We start from the raw sequence: 20,976 nt of genomic DNA, 5'->3' as shown, positions 1-20,976 counted from the left end.
TGACAAGGCCACATAGCCCTGGACCGCCTGCCTCCACCCCGCGGGATGAGAGGGGCAACAGATGCACCCAAATCACGGGGAAGATATTCCACATCCGCTCAGGGCAGCAGAGGCCGCAGGCTGTTAGGAGCCTGTTCCGGGGCATTGGGCGTCGTCCCTGGCATGCAGGGGGCCTGGCCCAGCACCCCTGGGGTCGAGGGGGACACGTCCTAGGACGGGGCTCTCCAGTCCTGGACAGCTTCGCGCTGTTGAGCGGGACACACCGGGGGCACTGCGGTCCCGGGCCCGGGCAGCAGGGTCGGGGCACGCAGGACAGCACCCAAGCTCGGCCGCAGGCTGAGGCCACCTGCTGCCTCTCTGATAAAGCGCCCCGGTCTCCGTCTGGGGGGCAGGGAGGCAGGCCCCAGGGGGCTGTTGTGGGGACGGTGAACACCCCAGCTCCCGGCCCCCGTGCCCTGGCCACCCTCCTGGCGCCCGCCCTCCGTCTAAGCAGCAGGGCAGCCCCTTCCCTCCAGCCAGTCGTGGCCGTGGGTTGCCGGCTGCCTCCCTCCAGGTCACGGGGTGAATGTGAGGGGAGGGGTCTGCCTGCTTCAGGGGCCTTCATAGCCGGGCGCGGGATTGCACAGCTTTGCCGGCGGCCTCTTGCAGGCTCGACTGCTCCCCATGTGGACACCAGCGTCCAGAAGCTTCCAGAAGGCTCTCAGTACCCACCTTCCTAAACACTGGCATGGGAGACGCTGACGCCTGCGTGGAGGCCCTCTCCGGAAGCTCGGGGGGTGCGGGAGCAGTTTTGGGTACTGTCAACACGTAACTCAGCTTTAGACGGTTCCCGATGGCAGGCGAGGCCAACGAGCCTGTCCCTGGTGCTTCCCACGGGGTCAGAGGAGCCCCTGCTCTATGACCACGAGCGACAGGGCAGGAACAAGAGGTTTCCTTGGGGAAGTGAGTAAACATTTGACTTGTTTTTTCAACTCGATCTGAGAAATTGCTTGGAACAGCCCGTCTAATGGCTTTTCTGGCAAGCGTTTCAGGGGACCTTTGTTTAGAGCCAGCCAAATAAGAGGGTGGCTTGTGTTGCTCTCTCTGCGATTCCTACCTCAGTGCGCATGTGTCCTGGCCCAACATCCGGCTGTGCTCCTCTTAAAAGTACACGTTTGCTCCCAGCAAGCACGAAGGCCCATGACCGAGCGGGATGCAGAGGCTGGGCGGCGAGGAGGCTGCTACCGGGAGGCCACGCCCCTTGACCATGGTCCTGGCTTGAACCTGCGCCAGCCGGGCAGGCCCCCGCTCTGTCTGGGAAGCGGTCCCCTCTTACTCCATCTTTTCCTTTGATCCACGCCTTCAACTGCTTAGATGAGGCCCACCACGCTGGGGAGAGCCACCAGCTTTGCTCGGTTTACTGATTCAAATGTTAACCTCATCCAGAAACCCCCTCTGGATGCAACCCCCAAACGTGCGGGCACCCTGGGACACAGGCAAGTTGACACCCGGTGACCCCCGTGTGAGCACAGGGAAACCCCCTTCCCTCTGGTGACCTCAGTTTTCTAGAGACACACGGCTCACGGCGGGCAGTCCCCATTTCCAGGGAGGGACTGTGTTGTTTAGTGCCATAGACTCCAGTGCCTCTGGCCCGGCCTCCTTCCTGCCCCCAGTCGGAGCCCAGGCCGTGATGGACGAGGATTCTCACCTTGATCACGTGCTCCTAGGAACACCTGTCGTGCTTCGGCCGGTCCGCCTTCCGTTGGATGCACTTGCAGCCCCTCCTCCATTGCTAGCCACCAGCCGGGAAACGGCGGACCGCGGGCCGCTCGCCCGTCTCCAGCGACACTGCATCTTCAGGAGCACCTACCGTGGGTGTGAAAATGGTGAAAATGTCTTTCATAAGCAGGAAGTCTAAACATTTCCGCACCTCCAGTCAAAGGCCAAGGCCGACACACGGTCTCTGGGACGGAACAGCAGCAACACACACACACACACGAATCCAGAAGTGGGAGGCGTGAGACCCCAGAGCCTAACTCAGCGATGTGGCAGGAGCAGAGACCCGGGGATTGCTCAGTGCGCAACAGTGAGGCGGGCCGGCAGGAGAGCCTCATGCCCGCCGGGCTTCCGGGGAGCTGGGGCTCTTGGGGCATAGCGGCTGGGGATGGGGGACCTGCAGCATCACTGGGGCCGGCACATGTGTAGAGGAGGCCCACCGCGACTCGTGCCATACTAGGAGAGCATGAGCCTGTGCCGCTGGGCTGGGGCCTGTGTCTCACTGCCCGCGTGCACCTGAACCGCCACCGGGCTGGATGCGGGGGTCACGCACTGGAGCCAAAGGACCTGCTGGGACCTCCAGGCCGCGAGCCCAGCAGCAGCCCCCCAAGACAGCGGGGCCCAGGCCCAGGACGCCGCCGCCGATGCGGCCGCTTGCAGTGAGGGGAGCCACGCGGCTCTGGGGACGGTCCTGGGACGGTGGACGCCCCCGATGGGTGAGCCGAAGGCCCGCCGTGGTATGCTTTGCGGGTGGAGGGCAAAGCTTCCTGGGCTTGCACCCGAGCAGGTGACACGAGGAGGTCGCTGTCTGTAATTCGTACAGTCACCTGGCTGCGTGAATTATCACGGGCGATGATGCCTCCGCTCCATACGAGGCAGCAGTCAGCGAGGGTCGACCGTGGGCAGGGACACGCCTGCACGTGCTGAGCCCCACGTGACCCTGTAACTCCAGGACCACCCGCAGCATCGGTCACAGAACAGGCCGGGAGAAGCCACCTCCCCGGAGCTGTGGCTCACGCGGTAGCACGTCTTCCACGACACAGCTGAGCAACGTGGGGCACGACGCCACGGGATGTCCTGTGATGACCTGCTCTGCGGCCCTATGTGCGCGATGCACGCACGTGTGACTTTCCGTCTGCAGTCATCCGCTGGCACCCAGAACACGCACTGGAAGGAGTCCGTGTCCTCTGACAGGAGCAAGCAGTCCGCGCGGGTGGGGCACGTTTCCAGGATTGAGGTGCTCGGTATCGGGAGAGTTTGCAGAGCAATCCGCAGGCAACGCCTGAGCATCCCCGAAGGCTGAGGCTCGGTGAGCCTATGGCACAGTCCCCCTTCCCGCCTGAGGAAATCGGTCTGCGTGGGTCGGGTCTCATCTGCCCAGGCGCCCCACCCTGGACGTGCTGCTGGACCGTGAAGCCCAGCCCAGGAGCCGGGGCTTGGCACAGAGTCTAGGTCTCTGCACAGTTTCCAGCTCCGTCCTAAGGATGAGGTCCACCACCACTAAAGAGTCACAGTGTTAGTGGCACCTGCCACGCTGGTCCCCCAGGGAGCGGGCAGCGCAGGAAAGACTGGGGTGCAGTGCAGGGCCCCCACCGAGGCCGACAGAACTGCTTCTGTGTCCGTCCCCTTGGCCGTCGCCGTTATGCACACATCACCCCTCTCCCCGGGGCTCTTCTGTGTCCTGATTTTCTGGAGTTGTTTAGAAATCTTGAGATTCTTAGGTTGCTTTGACCTCCTTGGAACACACTGAAGCAAACAAAGCCCGCTGGCAGCGTGCGTGTTGTCCGTGATCTCCGACCCGTTTCATAACACTCACTTCCTAGCAAGAGCGTTTGCCGGGGCCGTAAAATTCACTCGGTTTGGGAGGAATCGTGTCCCCGCGATGACGAGCTCGGTTCCTATACACAGTGTGTTCCCAGGAAGGCCTCTTCCGTGTGAGTAAAGTGGCAATATTGTAACAGCCTAATGCACCATTTTTCTGGAATTTGTGGTAAGTGTGACCTCCGTGTCCATACGGCGTTTCCTGCCAAGTGAATTTCGGGGCTCCTTGTAAACTTGGAAGAAGAAAAGCTGTGGTGAAGCCTCTCTTCTGTTTGGGTTGCTGAGGTCAACAAAATATAGAAACATCCAGTTAAAGAGAGGCACCTGGGGAGGCTGGTGGGTGCGGGGCTGACACAGGTTTCCTGGGAGGGGACGGGTGGCCGCCGGCAGGTCATTGTCAAGACCACTCGCATCCAATGAAAAATAAATTTATAAAAATAAAAATTAAATAAAAAATAAGGGCAGGGGGTGGGGGTGACTGGGTGGCGGGCACTGAGGGGGGCACTTGACGGGATGAGCACTGGGTGTTATTCTATATGTTGGCAAATTGAACACCAATAAAAAATAAATTTCTATTAAAAAAAAAAAAAAAAGACCACTCGCATCTGCTTCTCCCGCAGGAAACGCAGGAAACGGCCACAGACAGGGATCGAAGGGTGGACGGCAGCGAGAAGCTGCAGAACCTCATTTGCGGGAGCCGTCCTGTTCAGCGCCCCTTCCTGGGGGCTCCCCTTGGGGACTGCAGGCTGGCGGGGCACAGGGCCTCCACGGGGACGCCCCCGTGAAACTCGGACCTGGTCTTCTGAACCCTCCTGGAACCAGCAGGCAGCGTTAGCCAAGGGGCTGCGGCTCCCCTCCTCCCCCACCCCTCCTCCACATCACCCGGGGTCAAGGGCCCCCCACAGGGAGTTTTATCCTTAACTAATGATACTCCCCCAGCAGGGAGACCCTGTTCCGGGGGACAAAACCCAGGTACGGGCTGGATGACCCCTGGAGCCTCACCCCGATTACAGCTACCTAGCCTGAAATAGTTTGTGTGGCTGTTAGCCTGAAAGAAACGCTAAATTCTACTCTTCCATTGCCTCTGCTCCAAAACACACCCATCAGATTGTGCCGTTTATGGGAAAGTGACGTCCAGCTCAGTGACCATAGTTAACGAGGCTGTGCTGCATATCTGAAAGGGGCTAAGATCTTAAAAGTCCTCGTCCCAAGGAAAAAAAAAGGTCTATTACGGTGATTGTTTCACAGTATATACAAATATCAGATGGTTATATTGTGCACCTGAAGCTACCCTAAGGTTGTATGTCAACTAAACCTCAATGTTAAAATGCTGTTCTTAAAATGTGCTGTTTTCCTGAAATTTTTGGTGTAAGTCTGAATTTCATACAAGTAACAAAATTTTTGACGGCATAATTTACTATGCCGATTGGAAAATCAGAATAAAAAAGGGCCTTAAACTCAATCGCTGTCTTTTTCTTACTTATACATAATATATGGCATTATTATGAAATTAGGAAAATACAGAAAAATAGATTATAATAAAAAATAATTTATCTCTCTGTGGTTAATTTTAATTAATTTAATTTAATATTTTTATGGATTCTCCTTGTTTTTTATTTAACTGCTTAAATGCAATTTTATTTTACTTTGTCTGTACATACATTGATAACATACCCATTGCCTTTATTATTGAAAGCATGGGGAGCTTTTGTAAGTCACATACTTGGCCTTCTTTTTTTCATTCACAAAGACAAGAGTTTAGTCAAAACTAATCAGACGTAAGATACTTTCTTGTTTATAACCTTGTGATTTGTACTTGCCTTTGATTTTTTTACATGCATGCTTTTTACCTATTGAGGTCCAATGTTTCTCTTTCAACTTCCATGAGTTTATTTTTTTATTTTTTAAAGATTTTATTTATTTATTAATGAGAGACACAGAAAGAGAGGCAGAGACACAGACAGAGGGAGAAGCAGGCTCCATGCAGGGAGCCCGATGTGGGACTTGATCCTGGGACTCCAGGATCATGCCCTGGGCTGAAGGCAGGTGCTAAACTGCCGAGCCACCCAGGTGTCCCAACTTCCATGAGTTTAAATAATAAAGATGCCACACTTGTGTCCTATTTGTGGCAAATGCTTTTGCAAAATCTACTTTACTCATTGAAACTACTCTATTTTAAAACTCCTCTTAACTTTTGCAAAATCTACTTTACTTATTAAAACTACTCTATGTTGAAACTCCTCTTAACTTGCAGGCAGTCAAGATTCAACTTTTTTTTCAAGAATCGTTGATTGGATATCCATACCGACCAAAACTGCTCCTCCTTGCCCTCGGCTGTAGGGGTGGGCATCTGCCTGCAAGGGTCTCGCTGTCCTCTGGTGCTCGCCCCATGCACACCTTCCCTTCCTCACCTGGGTGCCTTCTCTCCAGCCTCATAGCCGTGGCTCAGACACCACCTCCAAGAAAGGTGTTGTTGCTCACCAGATGGACACATTGATTAGACGGCTGCCACACCGAGTAGTTTGCCTCGACGGCAGAATTCTTAAATTCAGAGCATGTGCGCCATTTGCCATTCTATCTTGGAAATACGTGCTTTATGAATAAATGAATATGGGTGTTTCTGAAGTATGTTTTTTATGATTTTGAAGTAATTCGGATTTGTAACAAAGTCACAAAAATAGTTCAGTGAACACGTATATGTCTTCATGGATAATTTCCTATATTTGCTTAATTACTTATCCATCCTGTGAGTACCTATCAATACACATGTACCTGTCAACATTTTGTGACTTTTTAGCTTTTTTATATAATTGCAAACTTAAAAATCACAGGAACCATACAAAGTTCTTCTGCACGGCCTTCAAGCACCCACCAGCAAGCTGCATTTTGCCTCATTTACTGAGTCTCTCCCCGCTACCCCAGGCACACACATTCACATGCTTGTGCATGTGTGTGTGTTGTTTTCATCTGAGTTTTGTGAGAGTGGCCTAGAGCCATGCTGTCAGGCAGTAACACTTCAGTGTGAATTTGGTACACACGAGGCATTTTCTTAAAGCATCACAGCATAAGAGCAAGATCAGGAAATTTAATGTTGATGGACAGCATTGTTAGTGTTGATGCGCATCTTGGCAGTCGTCACAATAATTGCCTTTAGAGCTGCTTCCCCTGGTCCAGTACCTAATCAAGAGCCACAGTGTCCTTTATTCCAGAATGTACTGTAGCCTGTCTTCCTCTCTGGGGGCAAGACAGTAGAGAATAGGGCGGCTCATTCATTTCACAGGATGCCTATCACTTTGGGTCTGCACTTGTCTTCCTGATGGATTTCCCATGCACTTTGCCAGTGAGGCCTCTGGAGTCACGCTGTGCCCCTCTAGGGGACCCCTGGGGGACCCATCCCTGAAGCAGGACGCTGTCTGCCAAGTGTCTGCACTGTGGTGCTTACGGCTGGGGCGGATGAGTCCCTCGTGAAGAACCTCAGACATTCTTCAGCCGGTATTTACACCAGCGGCTGCTTTCTGCCCGACCCCACCACCGCGTCGTGGCTGCAAGTGGCGATCTCCACAAGCTGGCTTCAGCCACACGGCGAGGCACCTTGCCTTTCCTTTAGCTTTGTGTGTGCGTGACCCATTTGGAGATGTGAGGCGTGCACAGCCCCTCTCCCTGGGGCGCTGGCTGCCCAGTTTGGGGGCTGGACTCTGTGCTGATCACTTTACTTACACGATTAATACTCTCAGGAAGACACCCCACGTTATCGTCAGCCTTTTACAGATAAGAAAATCGCCTTTATAGAAGCCACTTTATAAATAGCAGAGGCAGGATTCAAACCCAGAGCACCTAAGCCCAGAAACCAGGCCTGTTAGTTCTATAGCAGGTGGGCTTCTGTGGGTTGTGAGGGATGGAAATCCGCCCAGTGCCAGGCTGGGCAGAAAAGAGGATTTGTCAGAGGGACATTGGAGGGTCCTCTCCAACCAGGTGAGTGATGAGGGTATCAGGTCAGGTGGAAAAGCCCCTTCTGCTCCTCCCGGAAACAGGGCTGGATATGGAAGGAAGGCATCAGATGGATTGTAGGACAAAAGCTCGGTTTCTTTTTTTTTTAATAATAAATTTATTTTTTATTGGTGTTCAATTTGCCAACATACAGAATAACACCCAGTGCTCATCCCATCAAGTGCCCCCCTCAGTGCCCGCCACCCAGTCACCCCCACCCCCTGCCCTCCTCCCCTTCCACCACCCCTAGTTCGTTTCCCAGAGTTAGGAGTCTTCCATGTTCTGTCTCCCTTTCTGATATTTCCTACCCATTTCTTCTCCCTTCCCTTCTCGGTTTCTGTCCAAACAAGGGTGGAGCTCTGCAGGGAAGTCAGGGCCGCCCCCTTTTGTGCAAAACAGCAGAGCGAGTGCAGACGTCCTTACACAGGGGGTGTTTGAAAAGTGGCTGATCCTACATCGGGGAACTCATATGCGTGTGTATTGGTACAGCTTTACACACCACCAGTGAGTCATGAAGAAAAGGCTCAGGTATAAAAAGAAACTGAATCCATTCCAGTCGCATTAAATGCTGCGTGCTATGGGATGCTATTTTTCCTCTTTCTTTCAATTAGCCCACAGCCTTTAAGGTTATTGAATTAAGTAAAATAAACTAAATCAACCCAAAATGGCATAATGGTTTTTCTGGAGTTTTATGATATTTTCACTTAAGAATTTTGACCACTAAGTCGCCACCACGTGTGGAAATATGTTTCGACTGCTTGTCACATGGGACTAGTTACATCTGTAAGTAGCTAAGAGGAAAACCGCACAGCAAGTGGGTGTGTTCAGATGCACTTTGACAGCTCCCGGGCACCTGTCAGACGTTATTTGGAAAAGAGGAAAGCTAATTTCTTCTGCAGAATTACCATGTTTTTTGAATCAGCATATGGGCAAATATCGTCCCCTTAAAAGTTTTTCTCTATTTTTTAACCAAAGGACATAAATTCAAAAATTTACTGTGTCATAAGTTTTGCTGATTTCCTTCCCCAAAAACTCAAGTACAAACTTAAAGAAAAATAGAAACCCTGGCACCTGAGCTTAGGCACTTGGAAGTGTGTTAATAATATTAATGAACATGCAGGTGGATGATGGTGCAAAACCAGGAATATTCACTGGGAGGGGAGGTTTTGAACTATTTCTGGTGTTGCCAGCATCCCTGGTCTGTCTGGGGATGAAAAGCTGGGACACTCCTCTAATGTGGACTGACCAGGTGGGGGAGAGAGGACACCGAGGTGGGAGAAGAGGACATCCCAGGGGGAGACAGAGGACACCCAGGGGGAGAGAGAGGACACTCCAGATTGGAAGAGAGGACACCCAGGTGGGAGAAGAGGACACCCAGGCAGGAGGAGAGGACACCAGGTGGGAGGAGAGGACACCCAGGTGGGAGACAGAGGACACCCAGGGGAAGAGAGAGGACACCAGGTGGGAGGAGAGGACACCCGGTGGCTGCCTTCGCCTGGCCTCTGTGGGAACCCAGCCTTGCAGCTGCACCTGCCCTGCCGCCCCATGTCACGTGCTGTACCTGGTGTCACACCTGAGCCGAGGTAGGGCCCAGCGCGTCCCCTGCAGACTTGCTGTGCGCCCAGAGCCCGCAGCCCCAGGGAGGGCCGTGACACGGAGGAATCGGCTGATCGATCCCCCGCCTGTGAAACCGGGGACGCGTCTACGTGAGCCCCATGCATGGGCAGCAGGAGCAGCGTGTGGTTATGAGCACCCCCTGGTCCTGAAAATGCCGTAATCACCTTCACACACTCTTCTTCTGACATTTTCTCTACGATCCCTGATCATCATCCTGGGACGTCCCTGTCTCCCTGGCCTGGCACAGCGCCGCGCAGGAGGGCAGTGGGCTCAGTGGCCCGCATTCTCTGGATCCGGGCACCAGGCCGTGGGGCAAAGTCGGCCAACGGTGCTGACGCAGGGGGTCCCATCCCTGTGCCCAGATCTCCCAGCAGCCCGGTGGGCAGGGGTGCAGGGGTGCGGCAGGTGGCTTGGGTAGGGCTGCGAGGAAGGGGGTGCAGTTCCCAGGCAGCGGGGCCAGAGCAGGGGGAAGGCAGGCCTGAGGGAGGTCAGTGGTGTCCCCGGCACAGCTGGCTCAAACCCCTCGGTCCTGAGTCCCTCGGCCCGGGGCAGCAGGCACAGGAAGAGGCCTTCCAAGGCAGCAGGGCCGTGCCACCCTAGGGTGACAGCACACGGGTGTTTCAGGAACCTGAGCTCCCGTGTCCGTGGATTTGGGTGATGGGGCATCACCACGTGAGAGCATCGGGGTCGTGCAGGAGCCTTAGAGTATGTGCAGGGCCAACGCCAGTGCTTCTTGGGCACAGAGGACGCTGCTCGACAGAGACCCAGACGGCTCATGGATGGCGATGGGTGGCGATGGGGGGCGATGGGTGGTGATGGGTGGCGATGATCATGCAAAAGAGAGGCATCTACAACTGAAATCCGCTGTGACATGGGCAGCTGTGGCTGTGCCTTCATCCGCTCTGATGCGCGATGCTTGCAGTCGGCCTGCAAAGGTGTTTCAGGAGCGCAGGCCCCAGATGGGTCGCCCCAGAGCAAGCCCGCGACCGCGCCAGCCAGCGGGGCTTAACAAACCCCTTAGGGCTTGTTTTGGAAAGGTTTTCTCTTCCTGGTCTATTTTCCCATGAACGCTGCAAAGAAAATATGACAGGACTTTTTTAAAGCGTAAGATCTATGATCTGCGGGGAAATCTAAAACTCATTTTAATTCATTGAGACTAAAAGTTCTGTTCTGAAAATGTTATTTATTCACATTAGAAAGTATATGCTCTTCAGACATAAAAATGTTGAGGACATAAGAAAATAAAATATAGGGATCCCCGGGTGGCTCAGTGGTTTAGCGCCGGCCTTTGGCCCAGGCCGTGACCCCCGGGGTCCTGGGATCGAGTCCCACATCGGGCTCCCTGCATAGAGCCTGCTTCTTCTTCTGCCTGTGTCTCTGCCTCTCTCTCTCATGAATAAATAAAATAAAATATTTTTGTTAAAAAAGAAAAGAAAATATAAAAAATGTTGCACCGTGCACTGTGTCATTTGAGTCCTAAGAGAGGCGACCGGGATTTTTTTCTGGTGGGAGGGAGACCGGGTTTCCCAAACTGGGGTCGTGTCCGCGTTTCAGGGGGGCTCCACCCCGGAGGATATATTTAATTTCAGATCAAGAACACGTTAGGACAGCGATAGTCTTTCAAAACATGCGTGCAGTCTCAGTCAACAGGATGCCTGCTCTATCGACCCGCCTAAAGAGGGGATGAGATCTTCTCCCTCTGACAATCCCATGTCGCCCGTCACATGTCACAGAGGGGAGCATCTCAACATCGTGGCAAAAGTGCAAAAGCGAATGCAGGGGGGGAACCTTCAAGACCCGGCCAATCCCCGCTGCCCCAAATGAGGAGACAGTGCAAAGCAGAAGGGACGCTGGGCCCAGACACCAGCCGCCGCCCCCGGGGAGCACATAGGATCGCAGCGGGAGACGGTTCTCCAGCAGGAAAGTGGCCTCTTGCGCTCGGAGGGTCCGCAAGGCAGAAGGTCACCGCAGAAACCCCTTAGAAGCACGAAGCCCAACGAAAATCAGAATGGCTGTGCTCATGCTTCAGCGAAGCTTAATTTCCACATGACCCTGACCTTTTACTCTCTTCTGCAAACCCCCCTCCTCCTTCTTAGGGTTTCGTTTTGGGAACCTGCTACCACCCTAAGGACAGAGGCATGAGACTGTCAGCAAGTACACCTTCCCTACAAACAGGCCAGATCTTGATTTCCCGACAACCTCCAGCCCCTGCCTTGGGTTGGGGGTGGAGGGGTGGGGGGTTGGTTTGCAGGATGGAAGGCCAGAGTCCGTGCAGCCTCTTTCACCCTATAAAGCAATAACACTATTGTATCTCTCTCTATTTTTTAAGACATTTTATTTATTTATTTGAGAGAGAGAGAGCAGGCAAGGGGAGGGGCAGAGGGAGAAGCAGACTCCCCGCCGAGCGAGGAGCCCAATGTGGGACTCGATCCCAGGACCCTGAGATCATGACCTGAGCTGAAGGCAGGCGCTTCCCCAACGGAGCCAGCCGGGCACCAGCTACTGTACCTTTTTATCCCAAACCCCCGTCTCCATGTTACATTTTGGTTCCAAAGCTTGGAGGTCAGTCTTCAACATCAGAGGGAGAGAGAAAGGCCAGCTGGCCTCCCCGCCTTGCTTTTGATTAGAAAGAAAAAATAAGTCTTCCCTGAGAATGTGTTAGACAAAGCTTGTCCTCACCTGTGTTTGGGGCAAGAATTCACACTATCTGGCTTCCACCAAAAAGCAAACTAACTAACAAACACCCAAGCTGTGGATTTACATCGTCCTGATACTTGTCAGGAGCCAATGCAAAAGCTTTCTAGAGGAATGCACATAAAAGACCCCCATACCCCCAAAACGTTTCAATGCACGTGAATTCATAGATTAAAAAAAAATGTTTCCAGGTATATCAGGTAGACAAGGAACAATGAGTGAAAATCAGCAGGATTAAAAAAAAAGAAAAAGAAAAGAAAAACAATCAGACTTCAAGCAGTGAAATGCCAAATAAAAATATGAAATAAATACACTTAATAATTTAAAAGAACAAACAGCGAACGTGGAAAATCTGAAATATTACAAACGAAACCATGCAAAGTTGTCACGCAGTCATTTGAAATGGGAAAAATAAATTTTTTCTTGATCGTTTTTTTTAAATGAAATTTGGAGGAAGAGAGAATTCATTGAAATGAGATGTTGATAGTTGAAAACAGCAGATTTAAACAGATCAGGAATGAACAAACGTGAAGGCATGGCTGAAGAAATTAAGCAGAATGCAGTGAAAAAACATGGAAAATAAGTTTTAGGGACCCCTGGGTGGCTCAGTGAACATCTGCCTTTGGCTCAGGTTGAGACCCCAGGGTCCTGGGATCGAGTCCCGCATCCGGCTCCCCACAGGGAGCCTGCTTCTCCCTCTGCCTGGGTCTCTGCCTCTCTCTCTCATTGTGTCTCAGGAATAAATTTTAAAAATATGTTTTTTAAAAAAGAAGTTTTTAAAAGATTGGGATGGGAAACTGGCTGAGACTGCGAATATCTATACATGTACACACCCAGGTGTATAAATAACAAATTAAATTACCCCAGAAGTAATATCTAAGATACAAGAGGGAATGAGGGGTGGGAGTGGGTGGGGATTGCAAGCTTGCAGACAAATCTAAACAAGTAAGCTATGTAAAATAATACTCATCATTTCTAACGTGTAGAATTCAGAAACCAAATAAAATTAAAATACTAGGCAAGTGCAGAACATAAATCAAGAGAAAGATCATTGTAATTACATGTCAGAAGCCCTCATACCATTTTAGAAGGAGATAAAACATGTCTTTCAACCAGTTTGTTAGGTCACACAGGCATGTGAAAGTGTTGGGCGCATGCAAACAGAATTCAAAAAGCGGATACCTTTCAAAATTAGTAGGTAGAAATCAAAGAAAAATTTTAAATGTCGAAGGTTATATACAGGGAAGAAAAAAATAGTTGTTAGAAAGCAGCCAGATGAGCACTGGGTGTTATTCTGTATGTTGACAAATTGAACGTCAATAAAAAATAAATTTATTATTATAAATAAATAAATAAATAAATAAATAAATAAATATTTAAAAGAAAAAAAAAAGAAAGCAGCCAGAGAATCACAAACTAACAAGGCAAACATGAATTTAGGTTTAAACAGGATGCACTCCCACCATTTGCTTTGATGTGGATGGAACTGGAGGGAATGATGCTGAGTGAAATAAGTCAATCGGAGAAGGACAAACATTATATGGTCTCATTCATTTGGGGAATATAAAAAATAGTGAAAGGGAATAAAGGGGAAAGGAGAAAAAATAAGTGGGAAATATCAGAGGGGGAGGAAGAACATGGAAGACTCCTAACTCTGGGAAACGAACTAGGGGTGGTGGAAGGGGAGGAGGGCGAGGGTGGGGGTGACTGGGTGACGGGCACTGAGGGGGGCACTTGACGGGATGAGCACTGGGTGTTATTCTATATGTTGGCAAATTGAACACCAATAAAAAATAAATTTATAAAAGAAATTAAAAAAAAAAGAAAATAAACAGGAGGCACTCCCAATAACGTGAACAGCTCAGACCTGTGCTGGAAGGCAACCGTGGTGGGACTGGATTTTAAGGGGTGGTGGAGAGCGATGTTGCTTAAAAGGGCCTGTTCTAAGATGTGAAAAAAAAAACTTGAAAGTAAAATAACAAAAATATCGTGGTGAACAAATCCTTAATCGTCTATAGCCACAGAACGAACCCATAATAAAATTCTTAATATTTTGCGATCTTGCTTATATTATTGAGAAAAGACCTCTTGCAGATAGTGTGGTTCACATTTGTGCGCCTGTGCACTTCAAATAAAAGCAAAATCAGATGCCCAGGCAGTGAGATCCACCCCATCGCTTTAACGACTAAAGTAAAGGATTCCTGGGATGGGAAGGGTGCGCGTTCTCATCGAGACGCACTGGTCAGAAGGCAGGTGCATCTCCACAGGGGACTCGGGATCCCCTGAGTGCTCAACTCAAATTCCCAAGAAGATGTTTTGTGGATTCAGTTGAAGGGACTCTAATTAATGTTTGGATTCCCGAATGAAATAGCAGATGACGAGTTGTCTTCTGGAACAGGAAGGCTTATGTTAGGGACGCCTGGGTGGCTCAGTGGTTGAGCACCTGCCTTCGGCCCAGGGCGTGATCCTGGAGTCCCAGGATCGAGACCCACGTCGGGCTCCCTGCATGGAGCCTGCTTCTCCCTCTGCCTGTGTCTCTGCCTCTCTCTGTGTCTCTCATGAATAAATAAATAAAATCTTAAAAAAATATTTTAAGAACACAGGCTTTGGAGAGACCCTGTGCACAGTTCTGTAAAGGAGGAGGGTGGGAGGGGGCAGGAGGAGAGATGGAGGGAAGCGGGAGGGAGCAGCTGAGTCTGATTCTCTCTCTTTCTCAAGTTCTATTTCTCTGGTTCTGGAAGGAGCAGTAGGGGTTGGAATCAAGTGAGTTGGCTCAAAGTTGGGCTCACTCAGCTGTGGACACTGTGACCTGGAGGGCAGGTGTCCAACCTCCATGTCCTCCCCCATCAGGAGAACAATAGAATTGAGCTCCAAGGTCAGTCCATAAACGTGAGCTGGGGGATTGGAAGAATAGGGCCGCTGCTGTGGGCCAGCGAGGCCCCGAATCTATTGACGCTTCCCAGGAAGGCCCGGGGACCCCGCCCTGCCCCTGGCTTCTAGGGCGGATGTGGCCGGGGCCCCGCGGGTGCGGCACCGGAAGCCAGTGACAAGGACACCTGCACGGGGAGGCCTCTGGCCAAGCATCCTTGGTGGAGAGCTCCTCACCAACAGGGTCAGGGGGTCACAGACACTAGGACAGAGCCAGTGGGGTCCAGATGTGCACCCAGGGCCACGTGGTCTTTGCTCCTTCCCAGGCCCCTAGACCCTGAGCCTAGGAAGGAGTCTCCATGGTATAGATGCTCCCCCCCGGGGCCTCCCTTCTGCGGAGTGGAGACACACAGCAGGCCCGCTGCCCTGCCAGCTGATCCCTGGGATAAATTCTTTTTTTTTTTTTAAGATTTTATTTCTTTATTCATGACAGACACACAGAGAGTGAGGCAGAGACACAGGGAGAGACACCAGCAGGCTCCCTGCGGGGAACCCAATGAGGGACTCAATTATGAGGCCCCAGGATTACGCCCTGAGCAAAAGGCAGACACTCAACTGCTGAGCCCCCCAGGGGTCCCCCCCCCCGGGATAACTTCTGTCTTACAAACTTCAGGACTATACATTTGTGATGTGAGTGCATATAATTCAATACTGAGAAGGAGACACTGACCTGAAGCTGTTTCATCAGTGGGTAAACAAGCATGGACCGAGCGTCCCTCTCAGCCCACGGCAGCCAGGGGACATCAGCCCTCCGAGGAGGGGTCCCCCGTGTGCCTCCTCAGCAGCCCCGTGGGTGCCGTCATCCACAGGTGTGAGCCCATTTGGCTCTGTGTTATTTATTATTATTTGTTATTGCTTATTGTTATTGCTTTGTTATTACTTATTACATATGTGGCATTCATGAAACCATGATGTGCGGGACTAACCAACAAATAGAGAACTAGCATGATCGCTAGAGGACTGGAGTGATTTGTTTCTACTTAAAAATTCTAACTAAGTTTTTCTTGTCCTTATACCAAAAAAAAAAAAAAAAGTTTATATAAAAAGGACTTTTGAAGGCCATCCTGGCCACGAGTTCCTCGCTCTCTTTCCAACACTGCATCACTTTAGGAAAACCCCTACATTCATGCTATTTTGACCCACACGGAAAGTTTTGCAAAGCACAGCGGAATGCCACATTTCGAGTTTTACTGGGGGCTCGTGCCCACCACGTACGTACTCCTTCCGTGCTCAGAACGTGGCGCCCAGCTAAGCCGTGGACAAGGCCCTGCTCTCGAGCGTGACTCCACCAGCATCTAGCGGCTTCTCCCATGGCAGCTTGAGCGCAGCGAGCTCGGTCGGCCGGCTACGCAGGGTCCAGGTGGCACTGCCCCGGGGCACGGAGCACTGGGAGCTCCCGGGGCGGGGGGAGAGCTGAGGGCGCGTTAGGCGTTTACGGAGTTGCCTGAGGTTAAAACTCCTCTTAGAAATCACAGAAAGGGATCTGTGTGTGGAAGCCAGTGCTCGAATTTGGGGATCAGCAAGAAAACGGAAACGGGACACTGGTTTGCTCATGCTGCCTGGTTTGACGGCATGAACATTGCATAAGTGAGGTAAAGAAGCCTCTACTTAAAAAAAAAAAAAAAAAAAGAAGCTTCTCCTTTTAGAACAATTTATGCAAGAGCAGATTATGACCAATTTATTGTTTCTTTAAGCAAATGATGATAAGATCACCTTGCGTGTGTCAGGCCCCTTTCTAAGTGTTGGGGGCACAGCAGTAAATCACCTTGGCAAGACCCAGACTTCCTGGGGTTCACATTCCTATGGCCAAGGCAGTAGACAAAAGGTTTGTAGACCCAGAAATTAAAAAAAAAAAAAAATATATATATATAGGGCACCTGGGTGGCTCAGTGGTTGAGCGTCTGCCTTTGGCCCAGGGCGTGACCTGGGGACCTGGGATCGAGTCCTGCATCGGGCTCCCCGCAGGGAGCCTGCTTCTCCCTCTGGGTCTCTGCCATTCTCTGTGTGTCCCTCATGAAAAAATAAAATAAAATAAAATAAATAAAATAAAATAAAATAAAATATAAGATAAAATAAAATAATAAATAAATAAAATATATATACATATATATTTAAAATAGATAAAACTTAAAAATTTTAATTTGGGTAGTTTGAAAGGTTCTAGATGATTCAGATCTAGAGGTCAAAGAAGAGTTCTTCCAAGACATCTCTCTAGCTTCCTGTTGGAAAGCTAGCAGTGTCATTTTTCCAAGGAATAGCGAATTTATCCAGGGAGGAGCGTCACCGTCACACACAAAAGCACTTCCTTTGCACTGAGCACCTAGGACGGGCCACTTAATTACAGGGACATGTGCATCCGTAATGGCGGCTGGAGGGTCACAGAGCTTCACGTAGTCCACCTTCATCGTCACGGTGACAACACCCACCACATGAGCAGCACTCGCTTGACCCCTTGTGTACCACCACCAGCGGCCAGGCAGCAGGCCCTCTTGGGCCAGAGTGCTGCGACGGTCCCCAGCCCCGTTTCCGAGGAGACTTCACTAACTTCTCTCCCCGTCTGCCTCACAGCCACCCTGAGATAAGGCATCACTCTCTTCACTTCTCCAATGAGCAAACCGAGCCTCAGGAAGGGGTGGGGTGCTAATTTGAACCTGCAAGTGCTAAGGACACGCGAATCCCCCCTGCATTTCGGAGAGGACGCCACATGGTGACGCACCCTAGAGTTGGAGTCCTGCTCCTTCAGGAGTCCTTGGGCTTGGTCGCCGAGAGAGAGCTCATGGGCCAGATAGACGTCCTATGAGCCAGAAACCATAGGGCCCCAGCACAAGCCATTTGGGGGGATTACAAGCTAGACGTGGATATATGGTCGGGCGGTAAAAATAATAGGGTGCGTATAAAGTGTAAAGTGCCATTAAGAATACAAGCCTTGGGGTTTCCTTTTTTTTTTTTTTTGCGTTGGGGTTTCCAACAAGGGATGGAGACATTCTCTGAGAACAGACTTAACATTTTAAAATTGTCAATGTGACCTTTCTCTTCAAATAAAAACAAGTTTTTTTTTTTTTTTTTTAACGTGTTTGTTTCTTTTTGTGGGAAAACCACATAGCCTTTCCAAAACAACCCTGAAACCTTCTGAAATCGTGCACAGGAAAGATTTGGTCACCCTCTCCACTGGTGCCATGACTTGGTGCCAGAGCAGTGTGATAAACCCATGCACCCACACCAGGCCTCCCCATCCAGCCCTCCCAGGAGGGCTCCCTGCCCTCTTGAGTAACTCTTTCCAAGAACAAGCGGTGTCGGCTGCCCGGAATCCCACCTGGGCCCCTTGAGGCTTACAGGCGCCCCTGCCTACCTCCCTTTCCCTGACAAAGCCCCTCCTGAGCCTGGCATACAATTCACTTAACTCCGACGTGAGTTCCCGGGCGCCCGGGAAGGCTGGCGCTCCTTCTCTCTGACCGACCCCCGCAGGTGGAGGGGCACGCAGGTGCCAAGGCCGATGATAACCAGGGGTCCCATTTTGTTTTTCACACTAGAGTCCCAATGCTTAGAACTGGCAACTTTGAAATTCAAAAGCGCTTCCTGTCCCAATGTCCCCCTGACCCCCTTCAAATCTGCAAACCCTGGCATGAGGGCGTGTTGGCCACAATGCCTGTGACTCGGAGCCGGGGAGGGGGCAGAAGGAAATAAAGGTGGCCACCCGGGGTGGGGGGCTCTCAGACGTTCACTTAGGGGATGCCCCCAAGCCTACGTGAGACCAGCAGCATTTATTTCAGGAGGGACCAGGATTCGGAGCATTTATGTCAGGACGCCGGGAGTTCCGCAGGAACCTGTTTCCCCAGCTGCGCAGGGGAGGCAGCGGTCACTACTTGGCAGGCACGGGGGGAAGGTGAAATGAGAACAGCCGGCGCCAGGCCAGCGGGGTGGGTGTCAGTCTGTGTCACTGGCCCCGGTCCTCACGTGGGGTGAGTGTTACTGTCCTCTGGGTGCCCCGGGTTAGGTTTCCTAGTCCTCTGAGGGCAGCTGCCCTTCGCACCCTATGGCCACGCCTGCGGGAAGGGGCCTGGAGAGCAGACAGGCTGGAGCCCCCGCGGTAGAGCCCCTTGGTAGAGCCCTCGAGGTAGAGCCCCCCGGTAGAGCCCCTTGGTAGAGCCCCCTGGTAGAGCCCCTTGGTAGAGCCCTCGAGGTAGAGCCCCCCGGTAAAGCCCCCACGGTAGAGCCTTCCGGTAGAGCCCCTCGGTAGAGCCCCCACGGTAAAGCCCCCTGGTAGAGCCCCTCGGTAGAGCCCTTCGGTAGAGCCCTCAAGGTAGAGCCCCCCGGTAGAGCCCCATGGTAGAGCCCCCCGGTAGAGCCCCTCGGTAGAGCCTCTTGGGAGAGCCCCCCAGAAGAGCCCTTGAGGTAGAGCCCCCCGGTAGAGCCCCAGCTGGCCGCCTCCTGCCACTCGCCTGCTGATTTCTAAGCCCGGCGCCCGCCTTCCACCGGTTCCCTATGTTTCTATTTGGAAACAGAGACAGTCACTCATTTGCACAGGAAAAATACCTTGCTGTCAAACAAGCCCGACTGCAATACTCTTCTCAAAAAAGTAGTATAAGATAAGGACACCATCCTTCGGAAGCAAGTGAAGGTGAAGTCTGGCTGTTGGGTGAAGCGTCCCCCACGGAATAAGGATGCAGCGACCTGGAGAGGGTGGCGCCTCTGGTCTTCCACCTGAGAACACCTGGAGTCCAGGTACACACGCGGCGACGGGTGATGTGCGAAAAATATACCAACGTGCTTAGCACCATGTGCGTTCACAGATCGCTATTTTGAATCAAAACCAACGAATACCCCAAATCACTGCCCTACTCCTATGCCCTAATAATTAAGCTTTATATAAGTTGGGAAATTCTTGGAGTAGCAGGACCGTACGTCGTATTTCTAGGGTTTTGTTTGTTTGTTGTGCTAGAAACCAAACAGTTCTTTTTCTTGTAAATTCAAATCCATTTATGTTTCAAAGAAATCCAATCCATATGTTTCCTATTTATTTACACTTACTGTAATTCATCAAAGCGCTATTTAATGAGCTATTTAATGTCCAAAGAGTCTCTGTCAAAGGACTCAAAAAAAAAAAAAAAAAAAAACAAACCCTTTCATCTTGTGTACCAGGAAGCTTTGCTGTTCTTTGAAACAAGGTTCTAAGTTTGGAAAAATGTGACCTTCCATTCATGCTCTGAAATGTTCGGAGGCATGTAAATTAGCTAGCTGTAGACGTGCACAATGTTTGGTGAATTTAACGGGCTCCTCCCAAAGCGGGGGACATTTCATCCCCCAATCTTCTTATAATGAGTAGCCGGGGGAGGCAATCGGGGGGAAAGAGGAGGACTGTTGGCTCTGCTTTTATCCAACGATCTCTGAAAAATGTTAAGCAAATACTGTATGTCACACATTATCCAGTATGTGTGAAAGTTACTTTGATTTGTTTTTAATATGCAGAACTATAAAATAGCATCATCTTCATTAGTAGGAGAATTGCTCTGCCCGTGTGTGTCTGTGGGTGTGTGTGCATGTCTGTGGATGTACGTGTGCATGTCTGCACATACGTGTGTATGTATGTCTCCGTGTAGGCATGTGTATATGTTTGTGTGTATGCATTTGTGTAGGTGTGTGTCTGTATGAATGTGTGCATATCTGTGTGTGCATATGCATGCTCACGTGTATATGTGTGCAAGTATGTCTGTGTGCATATGTGTGTGTGCAGGTCTGTGTGCACGTGTGTATGCATGTATGCATGTCTCTGTATGCATATCTATGTATATGCATGTGTGTGCATGCCTGTGTATATGTGTGTGCATGTATTTATGCCTTATGTATGCATGTGTGTATGTGCAAGTAAGTCATTGTATATGCATGCCTGTGTGTGCTTGCATATCTGCTTATGAGTGTGTGCTCATGTATGCATGTGTGCATGTGCCTATATGTATACATGGGTGTATGTCCATGGCTGTGCATGTGTGTGCATGTATGTATGCATGTCTCTGTGTGCATGTACATCCGCGTGTGCATGTGTGCACAACCATGTGTCAAGTGGCAGGATTTCCTTCTTGGGTAAGGGTGAATCACACTCCACTCTACATGTACCCCACATTTTCTCCACCCTTCCATCCACTAAGGGACATTTGGGTTGTTTCCACATCTTGTCTG

General features: G+C 50.9%; 1 long non-coding RNA gene across 1 annotated transcript; it reads left to right on the top strand.

Moving 5' to 3' along the window:
• Positions 1-3,566: 3,566 nt before the first annotated feature.
• LOC144284094 (uncharacterized) lies at positions 3,567-5,038 on the top strand. The gene is made up of 2 exons (XR_013352533.1): positions 3,567-3,745; positions 4,197-5,038. It is a non-coding gene; the product is annotated as an uncharacterized LOC144284094 (long non-coding RNA).
• The last annotated feature ends 15,938 nt before the right edge of the window (positions 5,039-20,976 follow it).

Source organism: Canis aureus, chromosome 15, assembly GCF_053574225.1.
Source record: "Canis aureus isolate CA01 chromosome 15, VMU_Caureus_v.1.0, whole genome shotgun sequence".
NCBI classification, from domain to species: Eukaryota; Metazoa; Chordata; class Mammalia; order Carnivora; family Canidae; genus Canis; species Canis aureus.
The sequence above is the reverse complement of the archived record's forward strand: the minus strand, read 5'-3'. Positions and strand labels throughout refer to the sequence as shown.